The sequence below is a fragment of the Physeter macrocephalus genome, unplaced genomic scaffold, assembly GCF_002837175.3.
Source record: "Physeter macrocephalus isolate SW-GA unplaced genomic scaffold, ASM283717v5 random_58, whole genome shotgun sequence".
NCBI lineage: Eukaryota > Metazoa > Chordata > Mammalia > Artiodactyla > Physeteridae > Physeter > Physeter macrocephalus.
The window spans coordinates 106,874-128,742 of record NW_021145336.1 but is presented as its reverse complement, the minus strand read 5'-3'; the positions used below and the strand labels follow the sequence as shown (position 1 = coordinate 128,742).

Genomic DNA, 21,869 nt, shown 5'->3' with positions numbered 1-21,869 from the left:
AGGCAGAGGCTCTGCATCTCCTGGGGCTGCAGACAATGGGGTGGGGCTCCGTCCTGACACTCTGACCCCCCAAGGAGCCTCTGTCACCTGCTCTGTAATCTGCACCGCACCTAAAAGTCCCAGGAGGACTTGCTCAGCAGAGAAATTCAAAGACAATAGGAACCTGTGGTTCAACAGGCAGCGTCTGCCCGTGGGAATGTGGGAGGAAAGGCGCACAGGGCAAGCGAAACTCCCTCATTCACCACCCGCAGCTCTGTGAACTGGACCCACGTTTTCTGCGGGCACTTTAGCAAAACTGATAAAGTGGAAAACGCACATGTCCTTGGAGCAATTTCTCTTGCAGAAAACGCTTACGCAGGTGCACACAGGTTCTCAGGCAAGGTTGCTCAACCTCGGTACTAGTGACATTTAGATAATTCTGGTCATGGGGCTGTTCTGCAAACTGTAAGAGGTTTTAGCAGCATTCCTGGTCTCTACTTGCTAAAACCAACAGCTCAACCTCCCTCGGCGTTCTGACCATCAAAAATGTCTTCCGTCATGACCAAATGTCCCTTGGGGGCAAAGCCATCCCCTTGGTGAGAACCGCTGTTCTGAGAATACTTTTGCTGGGATAGTGAAACCCAGGAAGCAACCTAAATGCCCACAACAAGGGTCTGGTATCGTCACAACCGTTAATATGATGCCAGTATGAAAGAGTCAATGGCTACGCAGCACCTGGCACATGCCAGGCACACCTAAGTGCTTTGTACATGAGAATTCAACTCTCGCAGAAACCCTATGCGGCAGGCACTCTTTAGCTGAGGGTTTTTTTTTTTAATCTCCTTCTATAATTATATTTAAACTTTTTCTTTTTCTTTTTTTTTGGCTGCGCCACACGGATTGCAGGATCTTGGTTCCCCAACCAGGGATTGAACCAAGGCCCCAGGCAGTGAAAGCGCAGAGTCCTAACCACTGGACTGCCAGGGAATTCCCAAGCCACTCTTATTATCATCTCCGTTTTTATGAAGAAACTAAGTCACAGGGGTGAAATGACTTGCCTCATCACCTGATCAGGAAGTATGGAGCTGGGCTGGGACCACACGGGCCCAAGTGGCCTGTGGAGTTAAGGCACACCTGGATTCACGTCCCTGCCCGTCAACCTTATAGCCTCGCCAAGTCTCAGTTTTCTCTGCAATGCAATGGGGATGACAGCAGTGCCTCCATCGCAGGCTCATGTGTGGGAAGAGCCCAGCAAAGCACCCAACCCTCGGTGAAGGTCCACCCACCAGAGAGAACATGACACAGGCGTGCCATGCGCAAGAACCAACCTCAACATGACAAGCTGACACTGCCTGTCAGAGTTCAGTGTACTCAGGGCACAAGAGAACATCGACCTGATCGCTTTCTGAAGCACAAACGTGTACGCACCACATCACCTCAATTCTGATATGCTTATTTTTTCACAGGCTGACAATACTGAGATTGACGTGCATCTCACAAACCACGTATAAACTTCATCTGCACCATCCTTTCCAGAAAAGTGGTTATGTGATCAACAGCGGATCCTACGGGGAACAGTGTCTTCCACGGGAGGGCACGAGGTGTATGTCAAATGTCATGTGCAGAGAAGGAACTGTGCCAAAGGGCCAACAGAGGCAGAATAATGGGAGCAGGAGTGAAGGTGGCCTCGGGAACCAAATGCATTTCAACCTCAGCTCCGCCACTTGCTGTGTGACCCTGGGCAAATCACTTCCCCTTTCTCCACCGAGGTTTCCTCATCCGCAGGTTAGAGATAACAATGGAGAAAAGGTCCAGGCTGCTGTGAGGATTAAATGAATTTACCCACGTAAAGGCCTTCAAACAGAGCCCAATACGATGACTGCTCAACACCTATCAGGTGTTAGCATTTCCCCAGCAGGTGGAGACATGGGGACCATCATTTCCTACATGACACGCTTCTGTAATGTCAATTTTTACCTATACTGCCTCTTTGGTAAGAAGGCAGTATTGAAGACACTTTGTCTTCTCCTGAGCACTACATGCTCCCCACAACTGCCCCATCTGTCTACTTGGAGCAGGTTAAGACTGGAGGCAGGCTGAAGACGTGGGTGGGCTGCAAACAATACTGGGACAAGAATAAGCACCAGAGCAGACTTCTTTCTCCTCCCTGCCACCAGCCCCACACTGCCCTGCTCTGCCTGCCTTTCAGCACCCACAGAAATCATGTCAAATGTTTGAGTCTGCCTGGCCACAGACCCGTAACACTCCAGAGCACCATGTCGCAGTTAGAGGGACCCTCCAAAAACAGCTCTGCTCTGGGATCACGTCACAGGCCCTTATGGAGGCCACAAAGGCCCACTTGAGGTGGCCCCTGCCTGTTCTCCAGCCTTATTGGTCAGCATGCTCTCCCTGCCCCTCCACTGTACCCTTTACTCCTTGCTCTCTCTCTCCCTCTCACCCCAGGGCCTTTGCACATGCTAGCCCCCCACCCATCTTCACCTGCCAAATCCTTGTTTCCTCAGGGAAGCCTGCCGTGACTGCCCCCTGCCTCACGAGTCACAGACCTTCAGAGCTCGGCTTTCCTGTCCCCTCACAGCACTTACCACCTCTACCATGCTCAGTCACTCGTATAATTAATTATCCGGGTAATGGCTCCTCCCACACCAGACTCAGAGTTCTACGAGGCAGAGACAGGGCCAGTCCTGGTCAGCACTGTGTCCCCAGCCCCACCCAGCCAGGGCCAGGCCCAGAGCTTTCATCAATTCAGGGTGGGGGTGGCAAACAGAACCACAGCTTCTGAGCTCAGAGTTCTGCCAAATGGAGGGGAAACAAAAAAACCTGCATTCACTCATTCCACAAATATGGCACCCTTGCTGTGTCAGCGCTGCTCTGGTCATCAAGAGAGTCAGCAGTGACCAAAACAGAACTCCCTGTCCTGGAAGAATTTATGGTTGGGGGGGGGTGGCGGTTGGACAGGCATTAAAACAAATAAATAATTTAAATAAACAGATAAGTTATACAGTACACCAGAATGACAAATGTTATGGAGAAAAGAAGCATATAGAGAACTAGGTGTGTGGGAAGCGGGCAAGGGTTTCTGATTTTATAAACGGTGGTCAGAGCAGGGCTCACTGAGACAGTGAAATCTGAGCACAAACCTGAAAGAGATGAGGCAGCCACATGGAGACCTGGGGGAGAATGGTCCAGGGCAAGGAAGAACAGTGCCAAGGTGTGGCCTGCGTGAGACACAGGAGGTGGCGGAGGGGAGCGAGGCACGGGTAGCTACAGAGGAAGCCGGGGACCTGGCTGGGCAGGGCCTGGGAGGCCACTATAAGGGCTGTGGCTAGGATTCCCTGGAGGTCCAGTGGTTAGAACTCGGCACTCTCACTGCCAGGGCCTGGGTCTCTGGTCGGGGAACTAAGATCCTGCAAGCCTCGCGGTGCAGCAAAAACAAAAAACAAAAACCAAAAACCAAAAACCAACAAAGGGCTGTGGCTATTTCTTGGAGAGAGATGGCAAGTGTCAGCTTGAAGAGGGTGCAGTGTGTGGAATCCCGTGGCCCCAGTGAGGCAGGAGCTGCATCCCAGCCTTCTCCAGCAATTGTGCCCAGAAGAAGCCCTATGCACTGGCCCAACACTCCCACCACCTGGCTCACTTGGGGACCACAAGGACCCATACTTCACAGATGGGGGAAACTGAGGACAGGAAGGCTGGACAGCTAGGACACAGCGGAGGAGACTGCATCACGGTGTCCCAGCCTGAGCCTCTTCCACCTCCCTCTACCCTCACTCCCAAGAAACCGAGCCCCTCCCTCACCCCAGCCAGCCCTCCCTTACCATCCTTGATGCCCTGCAGAAGAACAGGGCTGCCCCGACACACACACACACACACACACAGACACACACAGACAGACAGACACACACACACACACACACACACACACACAGCCCCTCCCATCTGGCTGAGGGGTTCCTTCCTCACAGGAGCGGCTCTGCACCACCATCCTCTGCCTGCCTCCCCGCCGTGCCCTGAGGCAGGGCCTGATGGTGTGAGTCCCCACGTCATCCCTAGGGCACCTTGGAGCAAACAGGCAGGGTCCTAACCAGGGCTAACACTTACTGAGCGCTCACAACATGCCAGGCCTGGATTCATATTAATAATCCTCACAGCCACCCTGTGAGGTAGATATTATTACCATCCCCATTCTTTGGAAGAGGAAACAAGAGACCCAGAGAGAATAAACTGTGTGCCCAAGACCATAACAGCCGGTGAGTGCAGGACACGGCTGATCGAGACAACAGAATTTTCTGTAATGATGGAAATGTGGCTACTGGGGCTAGTCCAACTAAAGAACTAAATTTTCACTTTAATTTTAATTACTTAAAATTTAAATAGGCACACATGGCTAGTGGCTAGCATATTGGAGGTGTAGCTCTATAGAACCTCTCTTAACGAGGCACCAGGAGCCTGAGGGCAGGGGCGGGGGTGAGGGTGAGCCAAGTACTATGGATGCTCACAGGCCCGAGGGCTGGGTCATCCCTGCCGAGGAGATGCTCCCACACTACACCATCACTCCGGAGCCATGACCCTGACCTGCTCACTCCAGACAGCTGGAACAGGGCTCCGAGGCCCAAACCCACACCTGGAGTCCTGCTGGACTCAAATCCTGACTTCCACTTCCAGGCTGCAAGGGAGGCTTCTCTGAACATCAGCATCCTCCGGCTATAAAATCTGATCTTAATACCAACCAGACCAAGCATTTATTATGTTATTTCAAAAGATGCCTTTTTTGACAACCCAGGGTCGTCGTGGTAACCCAATGAAACGTGCTTCCAGCACAGCTGGGGGTGAGGCCGGCTCACCGGTAGAAGACGGGAAGCAACTACACAAAGGTGAACTCCAAAGTCAAGGGCCAGCCTGAGCCTCACTTAGCCAGAGCTATGGAAGTGGCAGCTATGATAATACTGTCACTAGCTGGTTAAAAGGAATCAGCCAGATGATTCATGACATGCCCATATTAACCTTTTAAAAAATATCATATAAATGAAAACACACAGCTAGAAAGAAAGCAGACAACTCGCAGACACCACCCCAAAACACATGCTCAACACCCTCACCGGCCACCCCCGACCTAGGTCTCTGGACACCAGTTTGAGAAGCACGGCCCTAGGAGACCCCAGACCTACCCAAACAACCTGGGTCCCACCACCCTCCACTCCCTCCCTCTCCCCCAGCTCCACCACAGTGGCCTACTCTCAGTATCACCACCACATCAAGTTACCTCCCACCTCAGGGCCTTTACCCAGACTCTACCCTGCCTGGCCCATTCCTGAATGCCTCACCTCAGGAGACTTCCCCAACGCACCCCCCACCCACCATGGCCAGCTTAGATCTCTGTTCCCTTCCTCGGAGCACCAGTAAGGCAAACATCACCTCTCGGCGGCCTCCTCTAGACTAGGTGCTGCTCCCCGGTGTCCAGAACTATACATGGCACAAAGTAGGTACTCGGTAAATTATCTGGTGAGAGAATGGAATATACAAATGACCAGAAACAGCCAAAGCTGGCTCCAGAGGCCATTCAGGAATCAGTGCCTTCCACCCTCATCCCATCCCCATGGCCTCTGGGGAAGGATGGAGCTGGCCAAGGTCAGGGCTCCACGGGCATGAGAGGCAGCCGCAACCCCTCTCCCAAGCAGGCATCAGGTGGATCTAACTCACTCATTTCCAGGACGACTGAGGCTTACCTTGTGCCAGCTCTGTCCAGAAGAAGAGAAAGCAAAAAAGAACAGCAGTAACAATCCCAGAAAGAATGGCCATGGCATTGGTCAGAGGCAGAAGAGCCAGTCTTAAAAAGGCAGACTTGACCCCAGATAGAGCTGGGTTCAAATTTCATGTCTGTCACCTATTAAAACTTTAACTTTGGGTAAATCCAATGACCTCCCGGGCCTTCATGTGGGGAGAAGAGCTGCACCGAGCTCCCAGGTCGTGGTGAGAAGCAGGCGCATACAGCCCTGGAGCAGTGCCTGGCACAGAGAGCCCACCCCGCCAGCTCTCAGCAATACACGGGCATCCTATGTAGCGCTCTGCACCTCAGTTTCCTCTCCACAAAATGGGGTGACCGCTGCCTACCTCATGGTCTGCTGTGTGTCTGAAAGAGCAAGCACGGAGCGCTCGTAGCGTCTGGCTGAGCCCCTGCTCAGCAACGGGCGTGATGAGTGTTCCTGTCCGGTGCCCTCCCCAGTGGGAACCTCAGCTCATTGGCCTGCCACTCCTTCCCTGCCAACCAATAAGCCCCGGCTGGCCACATCCAGAGCCCCTTCTCTGTTCTCAGGTGCCCAGCCTGACAACCTCCAGCAACAGCAGCTCAGATCCACTGAGCACCTTCTCTGGAGGCCCCACGCCACACACTTTCTGACACGTTAGCTCCCTGAATCCCCCCTACAGCCCCTCTCGGCAGGGATGTGCCGTCAGCTGAGCAAAATGCATCTCCAAGGGATGAAATCAGGCCCCCACCGTTGCATGGCAACCAAGACAGGAGCCAGGAGCAGGGTTCACACGTAGGTTGGCTGCCCCCAGCCCAGGCCACTACACAGATGATGAACACCTTGAAACCAGGCTGCAAAGGCCTGGGGAGGGGGGCAAAGGAGCGGCAGCCACCCCAGCCCGTTTGGAAAGGGCCCACAAGGTGGCAAACCAAGGCAGCCTTGGATTTCTGGCCTCACCCTTAGAAACAACATCTGCGGAAGAGCTTCCTGGGCAGGACAGCTGGGCCTGAGGAACTTCCTGCAGGAACCTCCGACATGTAGTCTCTCCTCGGCCAGCCCTGGCTTGCTGCCCCCTGTTCCCGCACCCAGGACAGCGGGGACCTGACGTGGGTGCCGAGTTGGCAGCAGGTCCTGCCCCCAAGGGGCCAGGCTGAGCTCCCACTCCACCACCCCTCCCACTCCTGCTCCCTCCCTCCCTCCCTCTCTCCCTCTCGGTCTGCTCCCAGGGCTGTCTCCCCAAGCTGGGCCTCCTGCTGCTTGGCTGGCTGTCCAGAAGAGCCTGCCACGGAACCACCCCACCGTGCAGCCCAGAGGCCTGGTGCCTGAGAGCCTTCCACTGAGAGCTCTTGGGAAGTTGAAGAGGGGCCCAGGGAGGGGTGTCCCTGGGTCCTCCAGAGGATTGGAGATCAACTGAGAAAAATACTCCTTTCCATCCCCCCCATCCCAAGGGATTTCTGGAGGCCCAAGGATGTTTGCTCTGAGGGGCTCTGCTCCTTCCAGGAAGACACTCCAGATTGAGCCTGGGAAAATCAACAGCCAGGCTCCTGCTTACTGTGTTAAGCCTTAAGTTCCAGGCTCAGGTGTGGGATTAGAAGTCCATGGTTACCAAGCACCTTCCTGGGCTGGGGGGACTCTGGAGCCACTCTGCCCAAATACAAAGCCTGTCAGTGTTGGGGGACCCCGCACAGATTACCAAGGCTCTCCAGGCCTCAATTCTCACCCCGGGAGGTGGGAACCACAGCTGATTCCTCCTCGGTCTGAGGGGTTTTCACTCAAGTCTCCCATGGCTCTTCACTGCACACCAGTCCTACCTACAGGTCACCTCCCCAGGGAGGCCCTCCCTGATCATTCCAGCTAAAACATAACGTCCCCACTCTCTCTTTCCCCTGACCCCCATTCATTTTGCCTTTGAAACGTTCATCACAACCTGATGTCCTATTATTAGTTTGTTTGCTGGGTACTTGCCTCCAGTAGAAGGTAGGCCCATAAGGCCCAGTCTTCCAAGTTCTAGAGCAGTGCCAGGAATGTTGCAGGCCCTTAGGCCATAAGCTGAGTGGAAGGCAGAATCAGCAAGTACAGTTTTTAGCAGGTATTACTGTTGTTCTGTGCTGTTATCTGCTATCAGCTGTTTGGTTGGGGAGGGGTGGGCAGAAAATTAGCCCACTGAGCCTCCCCCATCTGTCCCTAAAGGGAAAAGCCATGGGCCCTGGGAAACACGGTGTGAAAACCACAGAGGAGGGAGGCAACCAGCAAGGCCCTCACTCTCTACCGCAGAGATTCTACTCAAGGGGGAAGTGGGAGGCATGTGAAACTCCCTGACCGGCTCTAAAATCTCCCCCCACCCCACGCAGAAGCCTGAGAACCTCTCATATGGCAAAAGGCATCTTCTAAAACCCTAAATCTGACCAAGCTGCTCTTCAAGATGGTCTACAAGGCTCTGAGTGACCCTGCCTGTCCTCAGCCGCTCCTCGCCTCACCCTGCAGGGCCACACGGGCCTCTGTGCAGCCTGTCCCTGCACCTCACTGAGCTCAGTCCTCCCTGCAACTTTTGCACTGTGGTTCCCCCCACACCCCAAGGCTGTTCCTTCTCCTCAGGTCACCTTGTCAATCTGAGAGCAGCTCAGAGGCCTTGCTGACAGCCCATCGCACCTGATTTTAATTGCCAAGCACCTCCCTTTAACCTGCCCCTTGTTTATTCAGCAGGTTTAGGGTTTATCTCCCTCAGCTCCACGGGGATAGGGGCCTTTGCTGAATGCCCCACTGTGTCCCCAGCACCTGAAGCAATGCCAGGCACAGAACAGGTGTTCAATAAATGGTGGTGGATGAATGAAACCTTTCCTCAGCTCTGCAATGCCTTAGGGATCAAAGCCACACTTCCTGCCCAGGCCCGCGAGGCTGTGAGAGGCTTGGCCCCTGACTCCCATAAGCACTGCTGCTACCCTCCCTGTTGGGCACCACCCTTGTGCCTCTCGGCCTTCAAAAGGACTGCTCTCACCCAGGTCACGGCCGTCACCACCACTCCTGGGAGCTACGGTGGAGAGTCAATAAAAGCACAAGGAGGAAAAGGGTTTAGCAGAGTATGACATCTGGAAAGGAGCTAGAATTTCGACCTCGAGGAGGGGCTCCGGGCAGCAACTGTGTAGGAGATAGCGGGCACCTGGGGGCTGCATTTGCCCCGCCCCTCAAGCCTCCAGAATCTCCTGTTTCCTCACGTGGAAAATGGAGATGCTAATTTCAGCCCTGCCCTCCTCCTGGTGTTACCTCACAAGGCTCTGTAACCTGGGAAGGGCCTTCAATCAAAATCCTAGCAGAAGTAATAAGAATTACAATTGTTAAGATATCCCGAGGGCTCACCATGTGCCAAGCACTCTTCCTTTTTTTTTTGCAGTACGCGGGCCTCTCACTGCTGTGGTCTCTCCCGTTGCGAAGCACAGGCTCCGGACACGCAGGCTCAGCGGCCACGGCTCACGGGCCCAGCCGCTCCGCGGCATGTGGGATCCTCCCAGACCGGGGCACAAACCCGTGTCCCCTGCATCGGCAGGCGGACTCTCAACCACTGCGCCACCAGGGAAGCCCCAAGCACTCTTCTTAAATAGTGATAACAGGAAACATTTACTGCAGGCTTACTGTTACACCTGCACAGTTATAAGTGCTCTCCAGAAATTAACCCGTTTAACCTTCACAACAACCTATCAGGAGGGAATTATCATCATCCCATGACACAAATGATGAAATGAGCTCAGAAGAATTGAGAACATGCTCAGAGTCGCACAGGCAGCAAGTGGTAGGGCTGGATTTGAAGCACTGAAGCACTTCGGTACAGCTCTTTACAGAGTTTAGAAACCAGGACTGCAGATTCCTGGATCCTGGCTGGGCCAGGCTTGGGGGCTGGATTCCAGGATGATGCCTGAGAGGACTGAGGGTGGGGGTGGTGGGGAAGGATCGATGCCCTCAGACTGCCACCGGAGCATTTATTCAGGGCCAGGCACCATTCTAGGCGCTTCTCTTGGATTCATTCATTTAATCCTCATGAAAGCCTGAGGGGGATGTCATTCTGAGCCCATTGCACAGAGGTGAATACTGTGGCCCAAGGTCACACAACTAGAACATGAAAGCACCAGAACTTGCACACATGCCCACTACACCATCCTTGTGCAGGGACCTCAAACACGGGTCCCCTCGTAGCTGTGTCACCCCCTACATGTCTCTCCTGCTGTTTCCTCCCGGCTCCCAGCAGACATTCTGCCCCAGGTTAAAAGATGCCACAGTGAGAGGCCCGCGTACCACAAAAAAAAAAAAAAAAAAAAAAAGATGCCCTGGCTCAACTCTGAAGAGGGACCAAGTTTTATCAGCAAGCCCAGAAACTGCTAGACTGGCTGCTGGCAGAGGTGCTCATGGCAGCCCTAGGCTCCAAGGGTGAGGGGAAGGAAATGCCTGCAGCTGGCAGGGTCTAGGGCAGGAGCTTTGAGGTGACAGAGACCCTCTCCAGCTTTGGGACCATGAGCAAAGAATTCATTCAAACCCCAGTCTGGCCCCCAAGCGTCTGACAGACCTAGAACAAAGCAATTCCTCCCCTGAGCCCCAATTTCTGACTCTGAAAAATGGACAGAAACACCATATCCACCCCTGGATTCAACTAAACCACTGTTCCAGTTACATGTTGACAAGCGGTTTACTGTGAGGCCAAACGAGGCCAGGGGTTCATGTCCCAGCTCTACCACTTCCAACTTTGAGACGTCGGGAAAATTATTTCACTTCATAGCAAGTGTCTTGGTTTCCTCATCTGTACAATGGGTATCACACTGCTACCTAGCTCATAGGAGTCTATAAAACAGGCATAACCATACCTACCCCATGGGTGTGTTTTGAGATTTAAATGAGGTCATGGGGTACTTCCCTGGTGGCACAGTGGTTAAGAATCTGCCTGCCAATGCAGGGGACACGGGTTCGAGCCCTGGTCCGGGAAGATCCCACATGTCTCGGAGTAACTAATCCCGTGCGCCACAACTACTAAGCCTGCGTTCTAGAGCCCGCGAGCCACAACTATTAAGCCTGCGTGCCACAACTACCGAAGCCCGCACACCTAGAGCCCACGCTCTGCAACAAGAGAAGCCACCGCAATGAGAAGTCCACACACCACAATGAAGAGTAGCCCCCGCTTGCCGCAACTAGAGAAAGCCCGCGTGTAGAAACTAAGACCCAACGCAACCATAAATAAATAAATATATAAAAATAAAAGAATAAAAAATAAATGAGGTCATGTGTGTAAAAGGCCTGTCACATGCCTGACATAAGGTGAATGTTCGATAAAATTCACTAGCTCTGGAAATGATTTGCCACTCTGTGCCTCAGTTTCCCCTTCTAAAATGGAGATCATGACAACAGTACACAAAATGCTATGGGCATTCTGCAAGTTAATCCATGTGAAGCATTCTGAACAGTGTATGGCACACAGAATGCACTCAATAAATATCAGCCATTGGTCTCAAGATTATTGTTTTTGCTACTGCTGTTAATCCCATCAGGCAAACCCTCGAAAAGCTGGCAGACCAGAGAAAGAAACCCCTGGCGCAGAGAAATTCTACAGAGCCACCGTGGCCTCACAGAGATTCAGGGACTGTTCTCTCCAGCAACCACAACCCATGGAAACCAGTTAGCTAGGAAGCTGATGATGTGGACCAGAGCGACTGTCTGCCCCCTTTGACCACATCACCAGCCCACATTAGCTGGGTCAATCAGGGTTTATGGCCAGCCCTCTGGGAACTCCAGACCCAGGACAAAGGTTACGGAGGAAGCCAAGGTCACAGGCTGGCCTGAGGAGCCAAGCTCCCACCCAGCAACCACAGTGAAAAACCAGATTCATGCGGGATTTGGCCGCCCCAAGTCCTTCGGAGCAGACTTCCTCCCTGGGTCAGTGTGGGGCAGGGGCACCGCCACCAAGTCCCCTTGGCCTATGCAGAGAGGAACAGCTGGGAAAACAGCACTCAGCCTCACTGCCACCTAATGGTGAAGCCAACTGTTATCGCCTGGTGGGGAGCGTAAACATGATGGGCGGCTGGACCAAGGAGACACAAACATGTGTCTGGCCTCATGGCCAGGATGGAGGGGCCTGGGGTGGTGCCTGGCCCCTTGGCACCCACCACCAACCACTCTCAGGCCAGAGCTCCTGATGCTTCTCCGACACAGGAAGAGTAAACAAGGTTCAAGGGCAGACCATGGAAGACCTAATTACGCCCAGGTCTCTTGCTGAGCCCAAGTGCCTTCCAAATGAGAGGAAAGGGGTGCTCAGAATTCCAAGGATGAAGATGTCCCAGCCACCCTCCCCTCGGGGAGAAATGTCCCTCAAAGCACTCCTTCCTCCCAAGTCTTAAGCAGGTCCAGGGACACAGATCCTCAAATCCAAGCTCCATACCCCCTCCCCTCCCTAATATGGAGCCGAAAGCTCAGAAAACAAGAAGCTTCTAAGACGTCTCTCCCCACGCCCCAGCCAAAACCATGGGAAGAATTTGCCACAGAGGTGTCCCAACACACCTAAAAATAAGGTTTAATAACATGAAAAGGTTCTAGGGTAGACAGCAGTCCCACTGACCATCCAGTTCTCCTCAAAGTCAATAAGAAGTTCAATAAAGGGTGATTCCCCCTCCAGCTCAGCGTAAACCCCCAAGCTCCACCCACCAAACACAGGAGGCAGAACCCCCTCCTCATCGCTCGGCATTACAGCGCTCCCAAAGTACTCCCCTGAACACCCACTCGGGACCGTCCCTCCGCCATCCCTCAAAATTATAAACATCACAGCCCTCCTCCTTTGATATACCGCGGCTCTACGTTCTAAGGATGGCTCCCGCCAGGACCTCAGTGGTACAACCCAGAGGGCGCTACCCGGGCCACACTAGGTACAGCTCCCTCCCCAGAAGCCCCTACCTCTCTAAGCACCCTCTAGAACTATTTCCACAGCCCCCTACACTTGGTAAGACGCGCCCCCTCAAACGCTTAGTTAGCCCTCGCACACCAGGCGGGCTCTCCGCTCCCAGCCCACTGGCTCAACCCCCAGCCCAGCACGCAGGGGTCTGCGCCTCCAGCCCTTCAGTGGTTCGGTCCCCACACTTTGATATGCGCCCCCTGCAGCTTCAGTGGTACAGCCCGCCGCCCCCGCCCCCTCGGGGCTAGTCCAACCGCCCCCGCGCAGCCTCCCCAACTCAGTCCCGGAAGGGGGGGGCTCAAGGACTACGGTCCCCGCCCAGCGGGCACCGGTGGTACGGCCCAGTGCGGCTTTGCTGGGGGTCCGGACGCGACCATCGCGGGGGGGGGGCGCTTGGGGACACGCGCTGGCGCACTCACCTGTCACCGGCGGCCGCCCAGCCTCTCTGGCGGGGTTCTACTCCTGCCCATCGCCACGCTACGCTTGATCCCGCTTCTTGTGTTTCCTGGCGGCGGCGGCGGCGGCGGCGGCGGCGGCGGCGGCGGCAGCAGCAGCACCAACGCCTTAGCGGAGCCAGGCCCAACGGCTCGCGCGGCGCGGCCCCCCCGCCCCCTCCCCCCAGCCCCCGCTTACCGCCCCCTCCCACCCTCTGGACGGAAATACCGCCTTCTCCCGCCACAAACAGGAACTGACGTGAGAGAGGGAGAAAGGAACTCGAACAGCTCTAGAGCGCAAGCGCAAGGAAGGGGAGGTGGCCGACTCAGAGAAGGGCGCCTGCGTACATTAGGCAAACTTGAACCGGTGTGGGCAAGGGATGTGCCTCGCGCAGGCGCCGGGCGGAAAAAAAAAAAAAAAAAAAAAAAGAAGATTGCGCAGGCTCAGTAAGACTCTGACGCCCGCTTTCCCTGTAGGCTAGCCGCGATGATATTTCCCGGCAGCCCCCGGTCCTTATTTACATACGCTTTGATCTGGTTTTACTCTTCTCTCGCTTTTAGTTCAGGTTCCGAGGCTCTTAAAGAGCCTTGGAGCGGGCGTTAGGAAGGGTTTCCTTTTCAGTATTTCCTCTCATGGTTCAGCACAGGCTCTGAAGCCACACAAACCCAGCTTTGCATTTCCTTACTGGTGACTGTGGGCAAAAGGCTTTACCATTTTCTGTGCCTCAGTAGCCACATCTGCAAAATGGAAACAATCATAGCTGCGTCCCTGGGCTATTGGGCTATTTTATGTAAACAGAACGGTGTATGTCAATTAGACATGCTATAACTCCAAAATATTAATCCTATCTGCTCATGATATATATGCAATTAAATATGAGATAGAACTTTTTTACGGGGTAACTTGGGACTACAAAGGCCTTAAAATCGCCCTGGGCGGGGGGGGAGAGCTTTGCACAGATTCTGGCCCGTGTATTAGCTAGTGTAGTAGACAGCTGTGAGACATCCGGATCCCAGTCCCTGCTCTCTCATGGGTTGGGTGGGGCTTTCTACTTTATGAATTTGGGTTCCAGTAATGCCACACAGAAGGCCTGGCTGGGAGTTGAAGAACCCTGGGTCCACCAAAGTCTGCGAGAGTGTCTCAGGCAAAGTCCTACTCAGGGGTGGTAGTTTCCCCAGAGGTAAACCTACTGCTGGAACTAGCCCTCTGCTGGTGGGTCTCCAGCTTGGAACTCTTTGCTCTGTGTTCCTAATTCCTGGTCTTCCCCATCACACTCTGACCAGAGCCTCCCCCCTACAACCCTGACCATTTTAGCCTCTCACTGCCTGGTAACAGATCTGTCTCCTCCACTGCACAGTGAGCCCCAAGAAGGAAGAGTCCAGGACTATCTTAGTCATCGCTGTGTACCTAACACTAACCAGTAAAGGTCCTGGCACAGAGTGGGCTCTCGAGGAATATTTGCTTCAAAAAGTAGCCCTTCTGCTCTAATCTAGACTCAAGGTTACTCTGGCCTACTCGATTTACTCCACTCCAGGATGAACAGCTCATAGCCCATTCCCCTACCTCTAAGTCTTCCTGGGCTAGCTCGAATCCCTGCCCCTCCTGGGAAACAGGATGGATTACAAGACACAGAGATCTCACTGAAAGCTTCCGTGTGCTTGTGTCTGAAATTGTAGGGGCACTAGTAGTAAAGGGTAATGGCTTTCAAACTATTTTAAGACCTAGTAGGAATTCCCTGGTGGCCCAGCGGTTAGGACTGGGCACTTTCACTGCCGAGGGCCCGGGTTCAATCCCTGGTTGGGGAACTAAGATCCCTGGCGCAATCAAAAAAAAAAAAGACCAAGAACACACAGGTGTATACTTACAATCCCGTGAAACAAAAGTGTCACCAAAGGGAACTCCCTGGCAGTCCAGTGGTTAGAACTCTATGCTCTCACTGCTGAGGGCCCGGGTTCAGTCCCTGGTTGGGGAACTAAGATCCCACAAGCTGTGAGGTGCAACCAAATGCTATTTACCCTATGTATGATGCACTCTGATATTTAATTTTTTTTTCAGTGATGTTTGAGACCCTGCTGAACTGATTTTCTGACCCACTAATGGGTCGTGCCTTGCAGTTCGAAAAACACTAGTCTGGGAGTGAACAACACTTAACTTGCTTTGGAAATAGGCCCTAGTTCTAATCATGCTTCTCCTGTGTTCTTGTCAAAATAACATCATTTCTCTGAGCCTGCCTTTCCTCGTTGCAAAACAGTAGCAATAGAATTCATTTAGCAATTATTACAGGCCAGGTTCTGTTCCTGACACAATCTCACCAATGCTACCCTGTTGCTGTCAACACAATCTTGGAGGTTAAGTGGGACAGTATGTTAACGGGCTTGCTCAGGGTCCGAGGACAAGTTAGGGCTGGAGGCGGGATTTGAACCCAGGTAGTCTGATAGAAGAGCCTGTGCTTTGAGCTCATATCATGCCGGAAAATGGAAAGTAATAGCCCTACTTCTGTCCCTTGTGTTGCTTTGGCAAACCACTTAATTATTGTTTGGGGGTCTCAGTCTCTCAATTTCCACATCAAGGGTGATTGAGGAGAAAATTTCCTAAAACCCCAAATTGTTCTCTAGCCTCTAATCTATTCTGTGAACTTCCCGCCTATAACTATAAATATGGGCCGCACAGGCACTTTTCTGGGGAGAAGGGCCCAAAGCTTCTCATCTTTAGTCTGCTCAAAGGCCTCTTGATTCAAAAAAGATGATGAAGAATCCTGCCCTGAGGGATGGAAAGGGCATCTCCTCAAAGTCCCCTTCTGTCCCCAGAGAGTGGGAATAAGCCCCTAGAGTTCATTTCAACCCTTCTCAAAGATTGCACTCCAAAGGTGATGGGGCAAGCTGCCTGGGCCAGCCATAAAGAACCTCCTGGTAGTCCCAGATGGGGAGGCTTCCACTCCACCCGACAAAGTTGGGGGAGGGGTCTATCCCTGTCAGTGGCTCTGGGGAGGGGGACCCTCCCTGCTACATGGGTGATCAGGAGATACAAGCAGGAATACTCAGATTTCCCCTTTCTTCATCCTAAGCAGAGCATTTTCAAGGGAGAAAGTCCATAGCATTGATCAGATTCCCAAAGAAGACTGGAACTGTTAAAAAAAAAAGAAGTTTTTATTTAAAAGAGTTTCCCACACTATACAGAAATGTTGAAATAATATCTTTGATGCCGCAGCCAGAAGTTACTTAGCCCCACCCTAGATGCTACTGTGTTGGAAAGATCCTTTTAGAGTCATTTTAAGTGTTTGGCAGTAGTACAGATAAGGGATTCTGTAAATGTTGGTTCCCATTTCCTTTTTATAAAATGTTTTATCGTTCAAAAATTCTAATAGAAGATACCATGCACCATGCACATTCAACTTTTTAACACATCGCAGATTTCCAAAACGTGTGAGGCTAAATGTGCTTTAGTGCAAACCTTGGGATAAAACTTTTTCTACTCTTAAGACTGAACACCTTATCGATCTGCTCTGAACACGTAGATGGCTTCTCATCCTGCATGAAATAAAAGCTAAAGGCCTCACCATGGTCTTCAGGGACCTATGTGAGCTGCCCCTATCTTACTAACTTTATCTCAAGCTACTCTCACCCTTGACCACCATATCCTAGACACACTAAACTCTTCTCTGCCCCACCAAAAAGACAAGCTTGTTCCTACCTCAGTGCCTTTGCACTTGCTGTTCCTTTTGCCTGGACTGGTCACCCCCCGATCCTGATCTTTGCATGACTGACTCCTTCTTATCTTTCAGAACTCAGTTCAAATCTCATCTCTATAGAGAGGCTTTCCCTGGTCACTCCAAATCCAAAAGAGCCATACTGTCACTTCTTTTCAGCATATTTGAATTCTCTACATAGCGCTTAACACTAAAGAATTTTTTTTAATTTTGTAACTGTCTTCCCCCAAAACCAGAACATAAATTTGCCCATGAGGGCAAAGACTTGTCTTGGGCTGTATTCCCAGCGTCTAGAACAATGCCTAACACACAGTTGGGACTTGGGGATCAATAAATATTTGTTGACTGAATGTGGTTTTGATTAGGAAAGTTAAAGCTCTGTACTGGGGTGAATTTTACTTCAGCTCTGAACTTGTCCACTCACAAAAAGTTGAACAAATAATAATAATCTCTTAACCTTTATTGAAGAATTCCCACATATCAGGCACAGTGCTGGTAACTATATCCATGACCTGAGTATGTTCCTGCAGGTAGAAGTCCCTGTAAGGCCTATTTTGCAGAAGTAAACATAGGCCCAGAGAGGGGAAGTCTCTTGCAAAATATCACTTAGCCAGAATGTGGCGCCCAGATCCATTCCCAAAGATGTCTCAGGCCAAGCACTCATTTTTACCCACAGCACTGGACTTCACCTGCGTGAGTCCAGATTTGAGATACAGCAAAATCTCATTTTATGCTAGGTTAAGGCATGTGGATTATTTGAATTGAGGAAAAAAATTTTTTTAAGATTTAATTTTATTTATTTTTGGCTGTGTTGGGTCTTCATTGCTGCGCACAGGCTTTCTCTAGTTGCAGCGAGCAGGGGCTACTCTTCGTTGTGGTGCGCTGGCTTCTCATTGTGGTGGCTTCTCTTGTGCGGAGAACGGGCTCTAGGCGCGCGGGCTTCAGTAGTTGTGGCACACAGGCTTAGTCGCTCGGGGCATGTGGGATCTTCCTGGACCAGGGCTTGAACCCATGTCCCCTGCATTGGCAGGCGGATTCTTATCCACTGCCCCACCAGGAAAGACCGAAAAATATTTAAAACATAGTTTCCCACATTATTAAGAAAAAATGAGATGATATGAATATCACCTAATTTCTTTTTAGGTTAAATCACTTCACAGCTGCCCAAGGAGACGATTTATAAACTCTATTTGTGCTGTTACCACAAGATGGCGCCACGTGAGCTGACCATCCCGGCTGGAACCCAGCTGACTTGCAGGCGTCAAGCCTTCCTGGAGAAAGTTGGACCTTTGTGTTGTTATGGAAACATTCACTGTTTAAAAAAGGAAACTCTGACATAACACCTAAATGCAACACATGATTGGAATTGGATTCTGAGCCGGGGATAAAAATGGCAATAATGAATTTTATTGGGACAATTGATGAAATTGGAATATGAACTGGGGTTTAGATAAGAGTATTGTATCCTCATTAAATTTCTTGGTTTTGATGGTTGTACTGTGCTTATGAAAAAAAATGTTCTTGTTCTTAGGAAATACACACTGAAGTATTGCGAGGTAAAGGGACATCATGTTCAACTGAACTCTCAAATGGTTCAAAAAGACAGTGTGTGTGTGTGTGTGTGTGTGTGTGTGTGTGTGTGAGTGTCACACACTTATGGAGACGGGGAGGGGAGAAGAGAGAAGAGAGAATGATAAGACAAATGGAGCAAACAGTTGGAAAATCTGGCTGAAGAGTACACAGGAATCTCTTGTACTATTCTTGCTACTTTGCTGTAAGCTTATAATTATATTAAAATAAAGAGTTACCCCAAAAGCTCTTTTTTGTAGCCAATGAGAATGTCACTAAAGGGTTTTTTTTGGTTTTTTGTTTTTAAATTAATTTATTTATTTATTTTTGGCTGTGTTGGGTCTTCGTTTCTGTGCGCCGGCTTTCTCTAGTTGCAGCGAGCAGAGGCCACTCTTCATCGCGGTGCGCGGGCCTCTCACTGGCGCAGCCTCTCTTGTTGCGGAGCACAGGCTCCAGACGCACAGGCTCAGTAGTTGTGGCTCACGGGCTTTGCTGCTCCGCGGCATGTGGGATCTTCCCAGACTAGGGCTCGAACCCGTGTCCCCTGCATTGGCAGGTAGACTCTAAACCACTGCGCCACCAGGGAAGCCCACTAAAGGGTTCTTTAAGTGGTGATGCTAATGCTGGTATGGAAAATCTTCCCTGAAAATCACCAGTTTCAGACAGATTAGATAACCACACTGTGCCAGGCACTGTTTCAGCCCTTCACATGAATTGACTCATTTAATCCTCATAATCATCCTGTGAGGTGGATGCTACTATTACTCCCATCTTAGTGAGGAGGTAACTAAAGCACAGAGAGGTTGAGTAACTTGCCCAAGATCACACAGCTGCTCTTAATCATAACAGCTCAAGCTCTTAACCATAATAGACCATCGAGAAGGCCAAATGATCACCAGGATATGCTATGTTGGTTATTTAGAAACAAGCACCGCATTAACTATGAGGGAGCAGAAAAGGAAGCTCTAGGGGAAAACTTTGGAACAATGAATGTAGGTTTATGCGCTCTGAACCCCTCCCTCAACCTGACATTCAAGTCTATGTAAAAGTCAGTCTTGAATTATGGAAGGTTTAGCCAAAATAAAATAGGGAAATAAAATGGCTGCTTATTCTGATGTGAACCTGCTAGCCGTCAACACTGGAGGAAAAATTAGAATGTTCCTCAAACAAATCTGATTATTCTCAATATTTACTTTTAAATACACAAATGGCATAAGTTCAAACTTATGAAACAGGAGCATTCCCTTTGTCCCTGCAGTTTAGCTCCTAGATATTTACCCTATGGATATGTTCACACATGAGCAAACAATGGTACATACAAGAGGCGCTGTTTGTGATAGAAAAAGACTTAGAAACCACCTAAATGCCCACAATAAGGGACTGGTTCAAAGGTACATCCACACAAGGGAATACTATGCAGTTAGTTTAAAAGGAAGCTCTTTCAAATAAGGACATTAAAAGATGTTTAAGGACTTCCCTGGTGGTGCAGTGGATAAGAATCCGCCTGCCAGTGCAGGGGACACGGGTGCGAGCCCTGGTCCGGGAAGATCCCACATGCCGCGGAGCTACTAAGCCCGTGCGCCACAAGTACTGAGCCTGCGCTCTAGAGCTCGCGAGCCACAACTACTGAGTCTCCGTGCCACAACTACTGAGCCTGCGTGCCTAGAGCCCATGCTCTCAACGAGAAGCCACTGCAATGAGAAGCCCGCGCACCGCAACGAAGAGTAGCCCCCGCTCACCGCAACTGGAGAAAGCCCATGCGCAGCAACGAAGACTCAACGCGGCCAAAAATTAATTAATTTTTTAAAAGATGTTTACGATTATTAGCCATCAGGGAATGCAAATCAAAACCACGATGATATCATTCCAAACCCACTAGGATGGCAATAATTAAGAAGACAAATAATTAAGTGTTGGCAAGGATATGGAGAAATTGGAACCCTCATACACTACTGGTGGGAAAGTAAAATGGTACAGTCACTTTGAAAAACAGTCCAGCAGTTCCTGAAATGATTAAAAATAGAATTAACTTATGATCCAACAATTCTACTCCTAGGTATACACCCAAGAGAACTGAAAACATACGTCTACACAAAATTTGTACGTGAATGCTCATAGCAGCATTATTCATAATAGCCAAAAAGTGGAAACAACCCAATGTCCACACAATGCAACACTACTCATCAACAAAAAGAAATGAAGTACTGCCACATGCTACAACATGGATGAACCCTGAAAACCTGCTAAGTGGAAGAAACCAGACACAAAAGGCCACATATTGTATGATTCCATTTATATGAAATGTCCAAAAGAGGCAAATCTATACAGACAGAAAGCAAATTAGTGGTTGCCAAGGGCTTGGAGCGGGGGGTGCGGTAAAATATGGGAGGACTTGGGGATTGATGCTTAAGGAGTGTGGGTGTTTCTTTTCAGGATAATGAAAATATTCTAAACTTGTGGTGATGGACACAACCCTGTGAATAACCAAAAGCCACTGAAGTGTGCATTTTAAATGGGTGAATTGTCTCATATGTGAATTATATCTCAATAAAGTGTTTTTCTTAAGTTATTTATATACTGATATGAAATGATCTCCAGGATATATATTAAGTAAAAAAAAGCAAAGTGTAAAACTATCATATATTCTACCATCTGAGTGAGAAAATATAGTTATGTTTATAAATGAAATGTTTCTGGAAGGACACATAAAACCCCAGTAACACTGATTGCTCCTGGAGAGGGGAACTGGATGACTGAGGCATCTAGAGTAGGAGAGAGAATTGGTTTTTTTTTTTTAGCTGGTAATAGATACCAAGAAAGTATTAAAACTTTGAACACAATGAACACCTGTGTGCCCACCACCCAACTTTAAAAACCACTACCATACAGTTGGACCCCGTGTGCACCTCTCCAATCACATCCCATCCCACCCCTGAAGTGATCCACTGTCCTACATTTGGAGTTTATCATTCCCATGCATTTTATACTTTCATTACACTCTAAGTATCTACAACCAATATGCATTATTTTGCTTTTGTTGTTGTTGTTGTTGGCCGCGCGGCTTGCGGGATCTCAGTTCCCCGACCAGGGACTGAACCTGGGCCAAGGCAGTGAAAGCCCAAAATCCTAACCACTAGGCCACCAGGGAACTCCCTATTTTGCATATTTTAAAACTACACATATTCTTCTGTAATTTGCTTTTATCACCCAATGTTTTGCTTTATTCATATTGATATGTACAGCTTTAGTTCATTTTCATTGAAGTGTAATAGTCCACATCCAATACATAATGTAATACATCCAGTATTGATGTACTGGGTTGGCCAAAAAGTTCGTTCGGGGTTTTCCTTGTCATCTTACAAAAACCCGAATGAACTTTTTGGCCAATGCTATGTAATTTTTCCAAGGTGGCCACAACGTGATCTCTCATCCCATATGCTCTTCTTACAATGAGACACTGACATTCCTGTCACTGAGAAGTAGGGCCTATGGTCCC

At 50.3% G+C, this 21,869-nt stretch overlaps 1 protein-coding gene across 1 annotated transcript in view; it reads right to left on the bottom strand.

Moving 5' to 3' along the window:
* Positions 1–13,206, bottom strand: part of LOC114484817 (uncharacterized) — a 31,686-nt gene extending 18,480 nt beyond the window's left edge. The window contains exon 1 of the mRNA XM_055082244.1: positions 13,083–13,206. The gene's annotated coding sequence lies outside the window, so the exon portion shown is untranslated. The remainder of the gene's footprint in view (positions 1–13,082) is intronic.
* Positions 13,207–21,869: the final 8,663 nt, after the last annotated feature.